Source organism: Temnothorax americanus, unplaced genomic scaffold (assembly GCF_048541705.1).
Source record: "Temnothorax americanus isolate GAGA-0224 unplaced genomic scaffold, ASM4854170v1 Scaffold1, whole genome shotgun sequence".
Taxonomy (NCBI): domain Eukaryota; kingdom Metazoa; phylum Arthropoda; class Insecta; order Hymenoptera; family Formicidae; genus Temnothorax; species Temnothorax americanus.
The window spans coordinates 1162290-1181824 of NW_027509230.1; the positions used below are offsets into that span (position 1 = coordinate 1162290).

A 19535-nucleotide genomic window follows, 5' to 3' on the forward strand; every position below is an offset into this window, starting at 1 on the left:
GAATTTCTTCCGCAAAGTAGTAAGTTTGATTCATTTCATTCTATTTTATTCTTACCAGGATAGCAAAATATGGACTTGCTCCACAGTTGCTCCGCCGTCGCCCGATGCCTCCCAGACCTCCTCCTCTTCTCCTCGGTCCTCATCCTTCGTTGTCGCATCTCCGTCGGCGCGCTCACTCGCAACGTTGTTCACGCGCCAAAATATCGATCGTCACTTATGATCGCGCGTGACGACACTTTCGACACACTTTTGACTTTGCACGGCACTCCCGGTATTGATCTCGCGACGCGGCGCGTACTTCGTTATTACACGGAGACGGAAGAATTACGGCGGAGAAGCCACGAACGAAGCTGCGATCCGATCGACACCCGTAACGTCCCGCAAACGGCGCAAGCAGGTAGACGCTAACGTGGCGGAGGAACTTTCGTAAATCGCAGTCGGCCAACGGCCAACCCGGCCAACTTCACTCGCCAGGAGCAACCGTCGCGTCGCGAGGACACGCCACACGCCACACTTGCTGCTTTATCATGCGATTATTGCGATTTTGGTTAATCGCAAATCGATTTAAGAACATCCATATCGCCAAATATCAACGATTAAATGCGAGGTTAAACGACCGTGATCTCTGATTAAGCACTCGCGGCGTTATTACTCGATTCAGAGGGTTCGCTCGTATTCTCCATCCGTGACATCCGTGTTCCGAAAACGACGCGACGGTAACTTCGTTCCGAAGCCGCGCGAAAAGTGAGAGACGGCACGACGGCACTTGCGTTTACTTCGCGACGCAATCCGAGACGACCGAGACGTCCGAGACCCGAGACTGTTCGAGAGCAAAGACATTACGCGCTTATGCCCGTATCGCACTGGCGGCTCGCGCGGCCGCAATTACGATTCTATCTCAGCCAATCGGAAGCTCAGCGACCACTACTTTCCGATTGGCTGAAGTAGAATCGTAATCGCGGCCGGGCCGCGAGCCGATAGTGCGATACGGGCGTAATGTCTTTGCTCTCGGCACTCTCGGCATCGCGGAGTAACGCACACAAAGTATATCGCTGATGGGCCAGATGGGCGCTGGGTCCAGCGATTCAGATTACGCGGAAAATTGTGACACGTCGCGCGAATGTTCGGAATTTATACGGATACCGAGGTACGTTAATCGTACACTCGACAATAATACTGACTTTCGATTACATTTTTTTCGGATAGTCGCGGTCTCGCTATTTTCAATCGTTAATTTGACTCGCGTCGGGTCGACGCGCGGCTTCGGAACGAAGTTATCGTCGCGTCGTTTTCGGAACACGGATAAAGGATACGAGCGGACCCTAAATCGAGTGACATGACGCCACGACGTGCTGGAGAGGGCACAAATGTGAATGTTCATAAATCGACGATTTAATTGCGGTTAACCAAAATCGTCGCGCAAGCGGCAAGCGTGGCGTCATGTCACGCCGTCCTCGCGACGCTTGCTCCTGGCGAGTGAAGTTGGCCGCGCGATTTATGAAATTCTCTCCGCCGACCGCCATTTGGTGTCTACCTGCGGGACATTACGGGTAAGTATCGATCGGATCGCATACGCGCCGCGTCGCGAGATTTTAATATCGGGAGTGCCGCGTGCAAAGTGTCGAAAGTGTCGCGCGATCATATGACGATATTTTTGCGCATTTTAACGTCGTGACTCGTGAGTGAGTGAGTGTGCCGAGATGCGACAACGGAGGAGGAGGGGGGGGTGAGTAATTGTTATATTTGTTCATTATATTTTGCCGTCCTGTGACGGATTTCCGTCACTTTCTCAAGCGCCACTTGATTTACTTACGTGATATTCGTTACTCGTTCGACGTTTAACTCCGGCGCACGTTCGCACGTTCGCAGTTCGATCTCCGGCATATATTATGCGATGTTCAAGAAGAGATATTACGTCGCGAATGTCACACGTCTCTCTTATTCGCATGGTCGTAAAATATTACTTGCACGATTTTTCGCGGACGATTTTTGCATTAGCATTTCAAAATCAAATATCTATAATTAAAATAATGTTTTAAAAATGTAACGTGCACTCACATGCTTTAACGTAAAAATATTTATATGTGTTTCAGATCAACGCAGGGTTATACTACAACTCCGCTGTTGCGCATCGGCCGGTGAGTTATTTTTTTTTGGTCTTTTTCTAACACGTATTAAACATTATATGAAAATATAGTCTGCATACGTGTGATTTATTTCGCGTTTTCCATAATAATTTGAATAATAGTGGGCACCTTTCGTCGACAATTGTCACTTATCACAGATTCAGATCCGCGATATACGCCGCGCGACGCATATATATATATAAACGCATTTAATAACATTCTCCATCCTCTCTCCAGTCGATCGAATTTCAAGATCGACTGCCTCACAGCGCGTACATAAATACCTGTCCCCTATCACTTCCGCTTTCTCGTTTATCACGACAGGCGAGAATATTCGCGTCGCACGCGCCTCCGCTTCATTCCGCCGCGCCGGCTGCGAATTTATTTATAGTCTCCGTTGAGCTCTATACGCGTATGATTCACGCACCGTCGTTTACGATACGCGACGGCCGCGGCCGTACCCATTCTCTGTCCCTCGGTCCTTCTCTGCCGCGGCGACGAGTCCCCGACGCACCCTGCGTGTCCCGACGTCCTTGAAAATTTCCCAATGCTGCCAAGAATACTCACGCGCGATCGTCCGCCTATTATCGAAGGGAAAAATTTCAGAAAAAATACTTGCAAAAAGGGAAACGTGTATGAACTATATTGATGTCCTGTGCGAAGCTGTGACTGCGTAATTTTGCGTACGCGTTCTAACGTATACTCAAAATAACGATATACAAATAGAAAGACTATTAATTCGCTGTGTGAAAAATAAATGCAAATTTCTTTCGTATAATAGAGATTATGCCTTTAAGAAAACGAGATTCTTCTGCGTCGTGTTGAAAAACTTGGAACTTGGAACCACGCGTGACGATTATTAATATTCATGAAATACTGATACGTAGAATTGGGCATTACACTTATACGTGCATATGACTAGATGTAATATTTTTCTTCTTCTACATTGAACGAACTCCACGGTATATAATTCTGAAGATAACATGCGGGAAACTATACACATTACGTTTATAATTGTATGCACGTAGTAGATAAATTATTTTTCCTTTCTTAATAATCGAACAACTTGTGGCGTAATATAGCGGATGTATTTAGCGTCGTATTTCAAAACACGTTCTGGGCACGTGCCTACCGGCACATTTCGCCAGTCGCGCGCACGATTAAGAAGTTAAGAAGTTTCCGTGGTATATCTTTATCTCTCGAGATAACTTTATGATCTTACGAACGGCCGCGGCCGCCTCGAACGCGTGGTCCCCATTCGTTACCTGATGCTTTTTATTCCTCCAGCTCTCTTACGGATGACTTCCTCGCCTAGATCGGGCAAAAACGCGCCGCTGTTTCCCGTTGGCTTGTTCTTAAATTCGTGCGTTTTTGCGAGATACGGATTCCTGATCCAGCCACTGCGCGAATCGCTTTGTTTGTACGAAAGGACTCGAGAGCACTAATTTTAGATATTCTGCGCGCCGTTTTAAAAATTATCGCGACTTGAATATTTAATTTTCTCTCAAAACTCAAGATTTAATTTTTATTATGCTAAAAATTAAAACAGATTAAAAAGGTCCACGCGTAAGCAGGTCCATGCTTTTACAATAAAGTAAGATTCGATAGGATTACCTTTAGATGTAAAATTTTTCACAAAATGAAGGAAAATGATCGATTTTGACGGAGCTTCCGTTAACATTGCAGAATAGTCCACATATATATCTATTTGTATCATTATATTTGCAAGAATGTTCATATACACGTGTAGAAAGCTTTTATCTTAAATCGTTCTTAGAGAACTTGTTGGCAACATGTAAAAATATTTTATTTCCTTGGTGCGAGAGACTGACCTTGTCGCCTTGTCACTTTCTTAAAAAAAAAACAGTGATTTTACTCAAGGCGGAGCACAAAGAGATAGCTCGTAATTTCGTCAATTAAATTTCCGCCAATAATTTTCTCGAGCGACTCTCCGTAGATCGCAATTTAGATCCTTGGTAAGAGTAACTTCATAAATTTCGAGTGCGTGACCTCGTTTTTCCCGCGTTGGTAGTGTAAGTGTCCCATATCATTATTGTTATACATATCGGTAGTAAATTTTCGCCGTAAGGACGATCCGAGGGAGGATCGTTTGTGTGTCGCAACGGTCAGAACGTTCCTCCTCCGATTACAACTAACCCGCGAAACGAGGCCGCGCTATGACGACGATACGAGTTAATCGCGATAAGTTGCAATTTCGCCGCGGAGAGCGGATCGCAATTACCACTTTCCATCTCGTGTCGGCGCAGTAGGTCAGATGCAAACTGGTTCTCGCCTCGGGCCGCGTAATAGAATACGAGGACAAATGTACAAAGCTGTTCAGGGTACACGGTCGATTACGCGCTCGGTTTTCGCGATCGTCCGGAAATTTTCGCGGAAGACAATACCGTCAATACCGAGGAGAGCCGCGCGCGGTTCCGAGAAAAACGACTCCGACGAATCAAATTACAAGATCTCATTTCGTAATAATTGAAAAATTCGATGGAATAATGGTCCAAAAGTTATTCCCGGTTATTCCTTAGGATTTCATAAAAATTAATCTTGAAGTTGTAGAAATTTTACTTTCTATTTTTAATTTAATTAAAAAAATAAAATTAAGTCAATCGATTTATTGTTTTTTCTGAAGATTGATAACTTAACTTCGCGATAAGGCGACATATAAAAATAAAGTGTAACCGAAATAAACTGTGGACATTAAACACGATGATCGAGACATTACTGGAAAACCGGAAATGATTATCCGCGTGTGGCGTTCAATAACGTAACGGTAATACGTACTTCATATTTACGACGCAAAAATCCGTTATGAGTAAACTATGAAAGTGTCTCTACTTCGAATGATCGGCTCGTTTATTTTATGACTCTGACTGCTGAGATCATTTCTTGCCGGAAAAATAATTCCAAATGACTGATTTGATATCTCCTTATACTTTTTGTTATCGACAGGTATCAAAATTTTTGAAATTTTCCACACGCGCTAATAATTCTCAACAATAATTAAACTAATGATTAATTAATCAAAATAAATTCTCCAATTGATAAATAGAAGATGTATATCTTTTTCGGACTGATATCTTGAGCAAAGGAGTTGGATATTACGTAATATAGCATTCCTTCGGCCATTCACGATATTACAAGGATTTCCGGTTTTCGAGAAAGCGAGATGCGAACGCGAGACACGCGTCGCACGACGCGAATAACACCGGTGCGGAAGAGGGAAACTTGACCTAACCGAAACGTCAGTGCACATTGGCATTTTTCTAGTCTGTACCGAAAGGGTAGAGGGGTGAAGGAGAGGACGCTCGAGCGAGACGTGAAGAAGAGACAAAAGAGAGCGGGACGCTGCGAGACAAGAGGACGGCGGCGGCGGAGGAAGGAGGGCGCGGTGGCAAGAGACGAGATGAGAGAAGGAAGAGTAGAAGAGAGAGACAGAGGACAGGGATGTAAATCATAATATGTAAATCCGTGTGATTTCGTTTGACTCCGGCTGGCTGGCTGGCTCTCGGATGGCCGGGACCGGCGCTTCGAACTGATGGCCACTTGGCGAGAAACTCGAAAAGGCATTCCGAGACTCGCGTCTCTTTCGGTCCCTCGTCTCTCTCTTTCTCTCATCTTCCTTCCTTCCTTCTCCTCCGAGTCTCTCTTCTCTTACTCTCTTTCTCCACCCTTTCCTTTCCTATCCTACCTCGGGTAGATCTTCGTCTTCCTCTTTGACTTTCCGCGATCTCTCTCCCCCTAGGCTTCCTCTTCTCGTCTTCGCGCGCGCGAGTCTTCTCCTCGTCTCTCTCTTCCCTCTCTCCCCCTCCCCACTCTCGCATATCTTGTCCGCTGAGAGTGGAAACTAGGAACGCTCGTAAATAATTTCGTGAATCCGAAGGTCGCGACGTGTGCGCCCCGTGTCCAATGAAAATTAGAATGTATTCTCTTCGCTGGACTTGACCAAGCTGTGTGACAAGTTTGAAAAACGCACTGTGGATGCGCCCCAAGCGAACGGTAAATCAGAGAAACGATAAGCTTCGTAGACGGAATCGCATTAACTTCAATCGTATTCGTTCATTAGGATAAAAGGATGAATTCTGAATGATCACACACACACACACACACACACATTGACGTAGACATATTTATATTTTCGTTCAAAAAGGCGCCAACTGAATGATGAAATCTTTAACGGATATAACCAACCCTATTAATGCTTTACGGATGATTTTATTTCATATAATGTCAATGTGTCACGTTCTTTAATTTCGCTTTTATGTGAAATAATTAGTAAACAGTCCATAAAACTAGACTTTAGATATCTATTTATGGATCAGCTCGAGTAAAATGCCTTATCGATTCTTCGTGGCGTTATACTACGTATCTCGAGGATAGTCAAATTAATTGACGCTTGCATATCTCGTAATGTAAATGACCAAGTTACACAGCTAGTGATCCAGTTTCAGGTTCCGGTCACAGATCAGATAACTCGCAAACTCGGTTTTTTAAAGCATTTAAAATTATTGATAAACAAATAATATGTCTATATTATTTTTGTAAGAATATAGCAAAAAAAATTAAATAGATGTTTATTTAGAAGAATCGTAGATTCAAAAAAATAGAATTAAATTACGAACTATATATATTGCGTACTCTACCAGTAGTGGTAATATATTATTATTATAAGTTTTCGTGGAAAATAATAACAGGCTTCCCATAACTGCTCATTTCTTATCAATCTCTCGTAATCTCTCGTGAAGAAAATCGTGAAAGCTGAATTTCAGTTTCCGTTTAATGATGAATTATCGCTTCGGAGAATCGAAGAATAGAAAGAGCAGGCGAATTACGGAACGGCGAGAGAGGACAGGCCGCGCTTCCTAATCGGCGACGTATATCGCGGCTCGCGCGATTAAAATCGGAAATAGATCCACGGCGCCGTTCTCTCTTCGGGGCGTCTCTACTGCCTCGCGTCTTTACTGCCGCGCGTTAAAAATTCTCACGGGAGGAAGAGCCCGGGGACTTAGAGTGGACCATAAATAATTCCGAGGATCCGTTTACCTGAGGGGGTAACGATGGATCCTCGGTGTGTACTGTATGTACTACACGTATGCGGGCATTCGACAATGGCCCCCGGGTGTTGCCTTATCGATAGCCGATGCGGTCCGTACGTAATTAAGTTACAAAGTGCCCGTTGTCAAGCGTCTATTTTCTGTGCCAGAGTGTATCCGGCGATACGGTACCTCGATACCTCGCGCCGCGCCGCGCCGCGCCGCGCCGTTCCGTTCCGATCCGACTTGATTGAGACACCGTTTTCGTGAACGATTAAACATACCTCTCGCTGTTTCGAGAACGAGAAAATATCCTGTCAACATCCACTACATCGTATTATAAAAATTTCCGTTAGAAAATGAATTCCAAGCTTCCCGCTTTAAGTTGAGATTCAAGCACGTTCATTTTCAAGAGCCACGCCTGATGTGGCCGTTTTAAAGATACGGACAGCCCGTAAACGTTCCCTCGCTCGCGCGCGAGGGAAGTCCGCTTTAGAAACCGCTACTCGCCTGCCCGACACCGCGCGCGAGAGTTGCGCGGACTCGCGTGCGACTCGTAGCCAACGGCTCCTCGCATAGTCAAAGGCAATATAAAAGGTATAGAGAGTGTGGAATTCAGCCGCCTCTCAGCTTGAGACCCGGGCTCCGGGCTTGACTCGCTTCTTCGAGTCGACTCGAGAGCTACGGGACTCTCCGCGGAGTCCTCCTCTCCTCCGGTTGATGATGGAACGAAGCATTCTGGTTCCCGTCATGCTAGCCGTAGGCCTCGTGCGCGCGCCGGCCGAGCCTGGCCTGGCCTGGCCTGGCCTGCTTGAAAGTCGGCAACAAGTTACACACCGGCCTACGTCCCGTCTCGTCCAGGCCTCCGTCTCCGTCTCCGTCTCCGTCTCCTCGCTTTAAATCGATCGGGCCACGTATCGGGGCCGCTCGCCAAAAACGACGACGTGTTTTCAAAGACCGTACGAGTTGGTCGGAACAGCTCGGTAGCGGCAGTGGCCTAAAATTCTTTTTTCCGAGGAACATTCAAGAAGCAATTTCTCCTTGAAACTTGATTAAAAATATCAAAATTTCGTATCGATTTACTCGAATCACTTGCGCTTGCACCTTCAATTTTGCTTTTGATTACAGTGGCATCAGGATCAGAGAATCTATACTGTCTTCTTATACTTTTGACAAAATATGAGAGAAATAATTTTAAAATAAATTTAAAATATAATTTTTCAAGTTTCTCTAGAAAAAGAAGAACATATTTTATTACCGTTACACTGTGATATAAGTTGGTTAAATTGGTGAATGTTGTAAACCAATTTTTTCTTTAGTACAATTTAAAAATAGTATTATAACTTGAACGATATAAATATTTCTTCGCAATAATTAGATGCTAACGCGTAAGGAAATTTTCCTTAACCGTAGCAATCGCGTACCGTAATACACGTATAAATTTTATGGACTTTCGAGAGTGAACGTTAGAAAGCGCGCCGCGCGTACGGTTTTATTAATTATCTTTTAGCCGCGCTGCTTTTTCAAATTCTCGTCGTTATCTCGCGTTTACGACGCAACGGATTCCTCCGGCAAACGCACCGTGATCTCATATAAAACGCATAACTCTCGTCATTGGCGAGACACACTCTTCGTCGATGACACATATCGAACGAGCCCACATCTCACGATTGAGATCGGTCGCGCTTTAATTTATCGTAACGTAAATTATATTTCAATTATAGACTGAAAGCGAGATTACTGGCGAGATACCCGGCTCGTTTGCAAATCGTAATCAGCTCTTTGAAAAAAAGAGGAAGATCAATCTTTCCAGCGATCTATCGATCGATAACGGCGACGCTGTGATTTTTAGTGCAGCCGCCTAGCCGCCACGCCGCGCCGTAGCGATTTCTGTCGGAAACTTCGAAAGTCAGTTCGGATAGAACCAGACTGGTCCACTCTCTCCCTTCCGAGAAAGAGGAGAGAGAGAGACAGAGAAAGAGCAAGGAGGATGAGACTAGACGAGAGAGGACGTAATCACGTGCTTCGCTTCCTTTTAAATTGATCGACGATCCATAGGCGTATCGTTGAAAAACACGAAAGCAGCTCTTCTTTACAACGCGTCGCACGATCGTAACGCATCTCGATTCCAGATCTGAAGCGGACCCCGCGGTTTCTTTTACGACGGATGTTGTGACGATCCGCGGCCACCGTTACATCCCGGGACATCTTGTAAATATTATCCAGCGGCGTTCGTCCTCCGAGACGAAATGTTGTCATAAACGAGATTCTTTCTTTCCCACAACTTTTCAACTTTTCGCGTGAAACGTTTGAATGAGATAAGCACGTAGCTGAAGAGAAATTGAAGTTTTGTTATTTATTTCCATCGATAACGTTTAATTTGTCAAAGACGTTGACGCACCTCTCACAGGAAGATCTCGCGTACTTCATCTCGAATTGATCGACGATCGTACAAACGGACATCATATCACCGCGAACATCGAGATTCGAAGCGGAGAAATAGATTAAGTATGACGGGATGCGTCGTTTATATATGCGTAACGTATCTCGAGGGTCCGTGGAATCTCTGGAATTTTTTTGACATCGTGCTAGTTACGCCGGAGCGTTGATTAACGCGCGGCTCGCGGCTGTATACAATGTTGGATTTTCGGTAGGAGAAAATGACTCAAAGTTCCAACATGCCACTTTTCGACTCCTCGCTTTGTCCGTAAAACGCGTTGACTTTTGAATAATATATATCTTGCGAATAATTGAACAGAACCCCAAAATTCTCTGCGGACACGTCTCCTACAACAGTCACGTCTTATTTCATTTCACTTAAATTACACTAAATATGATTACGCGACATGTTTATTTTATTACGAATTAATAAGAAATAAGATAAACTGAATACATCTGTTTACGCACGAGTTAAAAATTAAAGAGTGAGAGGGACAGAGAGAATTAAATGCAGAAACAAAGATCGTTCGTGAAAGTTGGCGTTGCGGCAACGCGATATGCCTGCCTACGCGAATGGCAGTCCGTCGGTCGCGAGTACAGTTAATAAGCGAGCGAGCAACAACAACAGCAACGCAACAGCGGCCGTATATACCCGCGGTAACGTGGGAGGCGTCCGCCCGTTCACGGTAGAGAAACCGGCGCGCGCGATCACGATGCAAAAGGGTTAAAAGAGTCGGGATATGACGGATAAAAATCGGACTTTTTGCGATTCGGCGCCGCTTTCTAAAGCCGCGACACGTCAGACGCCGTTTGTGAGCGCGAGCTTCCCTCGGTGGGGGATATTAGAAAGGACAGGACGATAATCGAAGGTCAAGTGCTAAACGCGCTCGCGTTCGAGTTCGGATCGCGTTTAACCCTCGATCACGTTGCGTTTGAATTCGAATGGCACGATCACGCTATACTTAGTTATGGCTTAGCTGATAAATGACACGTACATTGTTATTTTTATCTTATCGACATCTCTGCTTTTGCTTTTTTACAAAGATAGTCTTGTTGACACAATCTAATTTCATCCTATATAAGAATATAGGATAAAAATCATATAAATCGAAGATCATATACATGCTTATATGTATATTTCTGCTTTTATAAAACTATACTATAAAATATAAAAATTATAAATAATGTTAAACATCACAGAAATTATAGAAAGCATTAAAATGTTGATCTTTAGTATAATTGCAACGCTTAATAAGAACTTTAGAACACGATTGATAGTAAATTAAATGCGAGATACCTCTTGACATACTATATAAGACAGAAAAATATATTAAAAACATGTTATAAATAATCTTACTGTACATTGTAGAAATGGCAGGAAAGCATTAAAGTGCTGATCTTTAGTGTAATTGCAGTGCTTGAGAACTTTAGAACACGATTGAATAGTAAATTAGGAACAGGATTCCTTTACGATAAATAACAAAAATCGAACGATAACTGCGATTTCGGTGAATGTAGATGGATGAACGATACGACTTGTTAACGATATTGTTTATTTTTACTTGAGCTCGTTGAGCGGCCGCGCAACGAGAGGATGATTCGCGGGGTGAAAATTTATTGAAAGCGCCCGTCAATCAACCCCGGAATAATTTGCAGCCGGAGCGGAATGAAATGATTTCGCACGTCGATCGTGAGATAATAGATGCATCGAAGTAACGGTAACTCGCGAGATATTACGCGGTACGATTCGCGGGACGCACGGGGCGTGCAGAACGGCGGAGATCCGCGCTCGCGCGGCTATCGTAATTACATCGGTAATACGGCTATGTAATCGTAAATACAATTAGTGTTGATTGCAGCGCCCGCACGTTTTTTTATCGCCGTCCCGCGGGCGTTATCCTTCCGTAATTCCGCACATGCGAACGCCGCGCCGCGCCGTATATTCATCTTTCTCGGTATCGATCCGTATATCTGAGCGTTCGCAACCGCAATACGTTACGTGGAAAGACGTAGGAACGGAAGGGAATCTTACGTGGAATGGATTGTACTATACAAAAGCCTACTTTCTAGGTTCTTCTGTAATTCGCTTCATAATTTAGAAAATAATTCCGTTTGTAATTTTACCGTACGAAAAACATTTCTAACAAATCAGAATACATGCATATATAAAATATATATTAAGACACACACGTGTGTATAAAATACAACATATAAAATTATAAACAAAATTGTATCCTGGAATCTGACACCAATTATAGATTATCTAAAAAGTAATCTCGCATCTTTCAAGAATTTCCACACTCAAAAAATTCGTAAGTCGAAACTATTCGATCTGACGAGCGGGTTTCCTGATTTTCGCACTTTTTCCTTTTTAATTTAGAGCAGGAACTTTTAATTTATATTCATTATCGTTTTTTTTATCTTTTGAAAACGCGGCTGACAACGAATCGCCAAAACGGTTCAAGTTGCGCCCGATGTGAAACGATTATGACAGTGATTGTGGATAGTTGATTTCATGTCCGTCAATCTCGGTGCCCACGTATATGCCGCCGAATAGTAGTTGCAGTGAATAAATTCCACTTCGTAATTATGTGTGTGGAGTAATGAATTCTAACATTATTTATGTCGTAAAGCGATCTCGTAAATACTCGCGCCAAGTATACGCAATGTGCAACGTGTCGGCCGTAAACTATCCATAATTTCTACCGCAAACGGGTTGACATGTTAAAACGGCGGAAATGCCCGCAATACAGATCTACGTATTAAAAGGCGTCGACTCGATTCTTTCGCGCATCGCGTTTTCATATTCCGCGGTCGACGGCAGAACATGTCCGCCTGTAATTATCGTCGTAATTTATGAGATCTGCGTATTGTGGATCTAAGTCGCACGAGTGTCGCAATATATAATCGATGCAAATATCAAAAAGCGTCGTTCTGTGTTAATTTTCCTTGATCTCGGTTGGGAATGGATCTTTATTTATTGTAGTTATTATCGCCGTTTCTCAGATAATAATATATTCTAAGATTGATAATTTTAAATTAGCGCCAAGATTTTAAAATATTCAGTTTTTTTACAATCCTTTATAAAAATCCTCGACGCGACGTTTCCCGAGGCTTTATTGTTCTTCAACGCTTCGGATGTTTACCGCGTCTTGGACAGCATCCCGCGCAGTTCGCATTTGAATTTATAGGTCTCTACGCGTGCAAAGGCTGCATAATGGGCACCATTATACCGATTGCACATTTACCGAGCTCATTTTGTCTCGCGCGCGACGCTTTTTAACTCAGGCCCGCACAAAAGTCTCGTCTTCCGGATGACCTTCACGCGGAGCCTTTACTTATTAATGAGGATACTCTTGACCTTTTTCTTCTTTTTTATTCCTTTTAATTCCGTTGATCCTTTTCATCAAATGCATGCTTTAATTTAAGAAGTTCGCGGCTCGCGCCCGTTCGGACAGCGTACACAAAGTGTGTGGCGCGCGCATTTAACACCCACAAAATCTCAATGCCGAGGCGCGCCGGCGAGGAGAATCGCCGTCGCGTCGCGTCACTCGCGTCGGATCGCACGAAGGCCAAACCCCCAAGTAATTGTTCGGGATCTTACGAGCGACCGCGCGAAATACGGCTCGGTGTGTGTCTAACGCGACGATACGCGGCGCGAGTGCGAGAAAGCCGCCGTCTGATATTCAGGCCCCGTTCTCCAAGGCCCCGGTCCCAACGCCAAGGGGTCACCTTGGCTGGCTGATGCCTCTTTCAGGCGTCCTGAAAAGAGAGACCCCGCCAACAATGACCCGTGCCCGCGTCTGCTATATGGATCCTCTCGGTTGCAAGAACGCGCCGTATCTCGTTATGCTCTTTCCCCCTGTCCACTGCCACCTTCCTTTTATTCCCCATAAGCCCCTCTCTGTCTGAATACGTATACCAGGTGTAAAAACACCTTTTGTCAACCGAACGAAAGATTTCTCTATTTGTTTTCGTAACGCGCAACTACCGTTTTCTCCATGCTTGAATTTAAAAAATTGGCCCATTTTGCCGACAAATACGTTTTTCAATTTTAATTAAAGTTTAAAAATATATTGATGCGCGTGTTCAAACGTTTTCAAGTGCTATTGTAGCTATTTACAACTTGATTAAGTCGTTGGTGATTAATTAAGCGTTTAATGGCGATCTTAAGAAGATTACTTATACGAAGAGTACACTTATACGAAGATCACGAATTCTATAGGAAAATGTATGATTTAATCAGAAATCTCCCTTCGAAGGTAAATTATAGGGTTAATTTATTAATAATTGACATAGACATATATCGACATCGATATATACTCTGAAATTATGGAACGCGAGTCATGGTTTGACCCCAACAGGAAAATGCATTTGCAAGTCCCATCACGGCGAATATGGAGTTTTGTAAACAACCTATTGAGCTTTCAATGGCATATATAGCAGAGAATAGCGAGAAAGACGAGAAATGGCAAATACCATGGCTCCATGGTGGACATTCAGGTGCAAATTTCTTCAAAAAATTCGTGAAATTCAAAAGGCTGAAAGATCGGGAAAGACCTGTGTCTAACTGCTTCCACGTCTCGACCATAATACCTCTGTTGAATTCACAATGCATTTCTCCCTTATCCGCCCTCCCACGCGTCTTTTAATCGCTGCTTTCCCTTTTGTACTCTCTGAGTCACACGGTCGACTTTTTAATCTTCAATCTCGCGTACGAACAAATGCTTCACAAGTTTGTCATATTTTAAAAGACTAAACCATACAATCACCAGTCTATACTCGAGATCTATGGAATCTATTACTTCCCGAGAGAATATTATAATTCTAGAACTTGATTGTTAAATCAAATATGAGAATAAATAAATGCCTAAATTAAAATTGGATATGTGAAATAATGGTATAATCATTAATTATATTAGTATAAATGGTATATATATCATTTTATATAGAAAATATACATAAATAAAATATCTTTTAATAAAAGATAATATTTTTAATAGTTTATTTTTTTTATTAATGTTAGATCGTTGTCTAAGCAATAATATCACTTGATGTAAAAGATCAAGAAATCGAACTAATTGAATACTGTGAAGAAAAAAATTCATCTCTAATATAATTAAAGTAATAAAATAAATAATCTCGATTAATCCCGAGAAATTATAGGTACGAATTTTGTTTCGCGAAAATCTACGTTTCAATATTTTCGAGTATTACCACTTATTGCGCGCATGAATTTCGTCCCGAACGCTCGGTAGCCGGCTTCGGTGCGAGTTCGACGCTCTTAGCAAGCTGTAAAGTACTCCTTAATCTTTCCGCGATCCGTCACTTCGATGATCCTTAACTTGTCTCGCCGAGTATTTCGCGCGCGGAATATGGTGGTGCATTAAGACCTTAATAGCGTTGCTGCCGTTATTATGATATGATAATGATACACTGCCGAACATTGTAGCATTCGTCCTTCCTTCCATCTCTCCGCATCCTTCGAGATTCGCTCGAGCCTGCCGAAAAGGGCCCGTTGACATGTTATTATATTTTAATCGTTTATTACGCCGTTACCAGCACGCCCAATATCGCGTCCTTTTTCTTCGCGATTATTTCCAAGCGAACAAGAAGGGGGATGTTACCCCCGTCCATCACCAATAAAGATATTTATTAAAATCTGAAGGCGGGCGCTTAATTAAATTACTAAATTATTAAATTATGACACATTAAATTATCGCATTCAATTATTGTTGTCGCCGACGAATAGATAACTTTTTAGGTTTCGCAGAATATTATTATTTTTTTCTCCACAGTCGACTTCGCGATTATGTCCGCCGTAAAGAGATTTCGTGATTATCCCACTTAAATCGCGTCGTACATTTCACAAAATGCATTAACGAACGCATCGGAATAACTCGCGCTATCGAATTGCATTGAATCATACTCGTACCGGCAATTTTACGCATTGAATAAAATAATAAGTAACGATTACGAGCGCGCCGCGAGACATTTTGACGCGAGCGAAGGTGATCCGGCCTCGATCGAGCGGGTCCGTGCGAAAGGAAAGGAAGAAGAAGAAGACGAAGAAAAACCGCGAGGAGACAAAGCTTACGGAGAACCGGTCCTTAGCGTTATTCCTTAATCCCGGAATGAATCGCCGCACCGTGTAGATCGAACATTTAGGAGCGATCTTTATTTACACCTACACATCTCGACGGCGACGGCGACGGCGACGATCGAGAGTCGCCGTCCGTGGGACAATGCCCGTCTATAGAGTTTGGCGTAAGAACCGGGAATAATAATGAAGCTGATTGGGGTCGCGGACGACGGGAGAATAAGATATAATAGTTACGCGTTTACAACGGGATGCCGTGAATTAAGAGTGAAATAAACGCGATGGCGGCGACGGCGCGGCGGCGGCAGAAGAGTATAACCTTGGGTCCCGCGGAATCGGCTTCAACGTCCCTTCTTCATGTCGCACGCGATTTAAGACCACGCGTCGCATACACGACCATTAGCTTCGATCGAGATGCGCTACTGGCGTTACGGCGGAAAGTCGACGAACGGTTAACGGACGTTGCCCGCAAACGCACCATCTATTCGCGAGAGTATAAATATATATATACTCTATTTATATTCTAAATATATTATATATGATTATATTTAAATTACATTAACATATATTAATTATAAATATTTTATAATGTGAATGATGAAAGATGATTCATCATGAATAACGAATCAAGTATACGAGGGCAAGCACGTTCTTTTTACTTTATCTCGAAACAATTAGCTTTCTCATTTTTCAAAGCATTTCGCATATAATACCTGATAAAAATATAAGTACAATGCGTAACTATATTTTTATACTTAATAATAATGTTCCGGAATTAAGTATTTAGTGCATGTATTGACTTCAAGAATTTTTAGAGGAATAAAGTAGAGAAAAAAAATCTTACTGTATTAAAATAATATTTTAATCACGAAGAAATACATTTTTCTGCAATTGTTAAAAAAATATAGAAATTTACGCGCACGTGTAAATTTGCACGGAAAGACACCGACAAATTTTCAACGGAAATAATAATTCCCAAAATGCACCGTTCCCACGAAACACGTGTCGTTAACGTCAAATTAATTCTGATAATTCAGACTGGTTGAGCAAACAAAATAAAGAAAGAGGCGTACGTGGCGGCGCAGGGCGCAGGCGGCGTGGTGTCCAAGAGACAGAATTTTACACGCGTTTACATCGCGCCGACACTCTCGATCGGATAGTTGTGTCCGAAATACAATTAAAAGGAGGAAGACGATAAAAGAGGGAGAGAGAGAGAGAGAGGAAGGAAAAAACAAGAAAGAGAAAGAAGACCGAGTCACCGAGATCAGACCCCGCCTTCCGTGTCCTCTAGGGTCCGTATATATGGAACCCAAAACATTTTCATTCAGATCTTTCTCTCTCTCTTTTCTATCCGTCAACGATCAATTTATGTTAATTTCTCTTCGCGGCACGAAAAAGGTCGCCATTAAAGATGCGTGTATACGTTAGTCATAAAAGTGTAATATCTGTGACATTTACGTCTGTTCCGGAAGAGAATGTGGAGTAGGGAGTTAGATACTTAAAGTTGGAGGACGCGATTAGGTGCTGGAGAGCTCTCTCGAAGCCGCGTAAGAATTTTAATGACACAAAAATACCCGACGTCCGTCGGTTCGCCTCGAGAAAGTGGATTAATTTATTTTCCCGGGGTGTTTATTCGAACAAACATGAGTCGTAAGTCGGGATGAGGAATAAAAAGTCTAAACGCGTGCGGGGCCGTGATCGAGTTCTCACATATCGGGTGAATTAAGAGGAAATAGCTTGCAAAGAAAGTGAGTGTATTCCGAATGCCTCGAAACAAGCAAGAAATGTCGACATAAACATAAGTCTGAGATTTGTCTTTTTGTTAGACAATTAATTTTCATTATATTAGGTATTGTCGTGGTAAATCTCGCAAAATTTCATCAAATTTCAAGAAAAGTATGAAGAAATACAGTATAAATGACGTAAAAAAGAGAGATAACCATTTAATAAGAAAAGAATCATCATCTTGACTCCTGATTTACAAATCGGATCTGTTCGTAAGAATCTCTTTCGAAACGTCACGGATCTCTTCCCGAATCACCCAGTATACGCTCGGCGGCGGTCTCGGATCGGCACAGGCTCGCCCCGAAGAAATTATCCCGGGTGTCGATAAGCGACGCGTTAATTTTTGCGCGGGTCGATTAGTCGCGGACGCGCCGATTATACTAGGAGGAATCGCTTATCGCGCGCGCTCGCGCGAGCGTGCGAGGGGGGGGGTGTGCTCTTTATTATCCGCGGATACAAATTCCGACGCATGCTTCCCGCACGGCTCGGCAGCGCATAGCGCGTATTAAAACCAAGAAGTACCTGTAACGGCGGCGATCCCGCGAGATATGTAAATACGGAACGTAATTATCAGCCGGGCGGCCCCGGGCGACGAAGAATTTTAATGCGACGCGGATAATTTTGATTTTATTCAGCGAGCTGCGCATGCAGGAATTTATCTCGCCGCCTTGAACTCATGATTTGCGCGGTATCGATTTCAATTTTCCCAAACTCTCCCTCTCTCTCTCTCTCTCTCTCTCACCTCTCTCCCTCCCTCCCACCCTTTCTTTCTGTCTATGTGTTTCTTTTTCATTCTCTCTTGCCTCCACAATGTTGCAATCGCTGCAACCGCGCGCGTTATCCGACCCGTGATAGATGAAACGCGCGTGCTGCGCACACACGCATGTCATTTCGCATACTCGCGATCGCGCTCGGGATTACGGAATACAATCTGCCGTACACGAGCCTAGACGGAAGAGAAATTAGACGGCGATGCGAAACCGCCGAGCGTCCTCCGTGTTCCTCGAGCACCTCGGAGGGCTCGGAGAGGTGTGCTCGGCCGCGAGACCACCAACGCAACGCGAACGGAAACACGCGTGGCGAGTTGTTTAACTCTTGGATCGCCGATGTGAGCGACGCGCGTGAACGCGTTTTAAGTTCCTTCCCTCCCCCGCCAATAACTTTTTTGTCAAATATAAAATATATAAATCGTTTATGTGTGAATCGCAAGAAATATCGCCAACACATTTCGACGTTGAAAAAATTGTCATTCTATTCTTGTATTGCCATTTAATATCTACGTCAATATATTTTACAATTTGTATTAACTCTGTAATGTGAATATTTATCGTATCTTTCGATCTTCCAAATCTATTAAACATTTAAATATTTAAAAAAATATACGCGTCTGTGCTTTTCTCTCTCGCCTTTCTTCTTCACTTTTTGACATAAGCTTATATTATATATATGTAGACTTATATATGTATGCGTTTGTCAAGGCGCAGGGGGAATTAACATAAACCGATCTCGATATAGAGATCGATCTCGAAGCGAAAAGAATATTCCGCATCACGTGCTTATGGGCCCGCCGATCGACACGACGGGCCCCGAAGGACAGGGCGGGCTCGTCCCGACGCCGACGATCTGACGACTCTCTCCCTCTATCTCCGTCTATATCGACTTTTTCTTTTTCTCCTCTCTTGTCGTGTATTCCTTTTGTTGATCCGCGGCCCAACAGATCGAATACAGATGAAAATGTGTACGCTACATAATTCCAAGCTCATTTATGTCACAGTTGTTTACAATCTGGTTGTATCGACTATGTTATTGCAAATTTTCAATACTTTATTAATATAATTTATATAAGAGTCTTGTTGTTATATGTATATACTTTTATCTAGCAAATAAAAATAGTTTTTTATTGATTTTAATAAATGGTATCAAAAATTAAATAAATATAGAAGTGAAATGAAGAGTATATACTCTTAAAACATTATCTGTAATAAATAATATATATATATATATATATATATATATATATAAAATTACAGTACGTTATTT

General features: G+C 42.9%; 1 protein-coding gene and 1 long non-coding RNA gene across 2 annotated transcripts in view; one reads left to right on the top strand and one right to left on the bottom strand.

The window, feature by feature from the left end:
- Ft (cadherin-related tumor suppressor fat) overlaps window positions 1–19535 on the bottom strand; it is a 99416-nt gene that overhangs the window by 49198 nt on the left and 30683 nt on the right. The gene's annotated exons all lie outside the window — the stretch shown is intronic.
- Window positions 59–19535, top strand: part of LOC143896039 (uncharacterized) — a 57766-nt gene continuing 38289 nt past the window's right edge. The window contains exons 1-2 of the long non-coding RNA XR_013256539.1: window positions 59–1726; window positions 2094–2138. This is a non-coding gene — a long non-coding RNA (uncharacterized LOC143896039). The remainder of the gene's footprint in view (window positions 1727–2093; window positions 2139–19535) is intronic.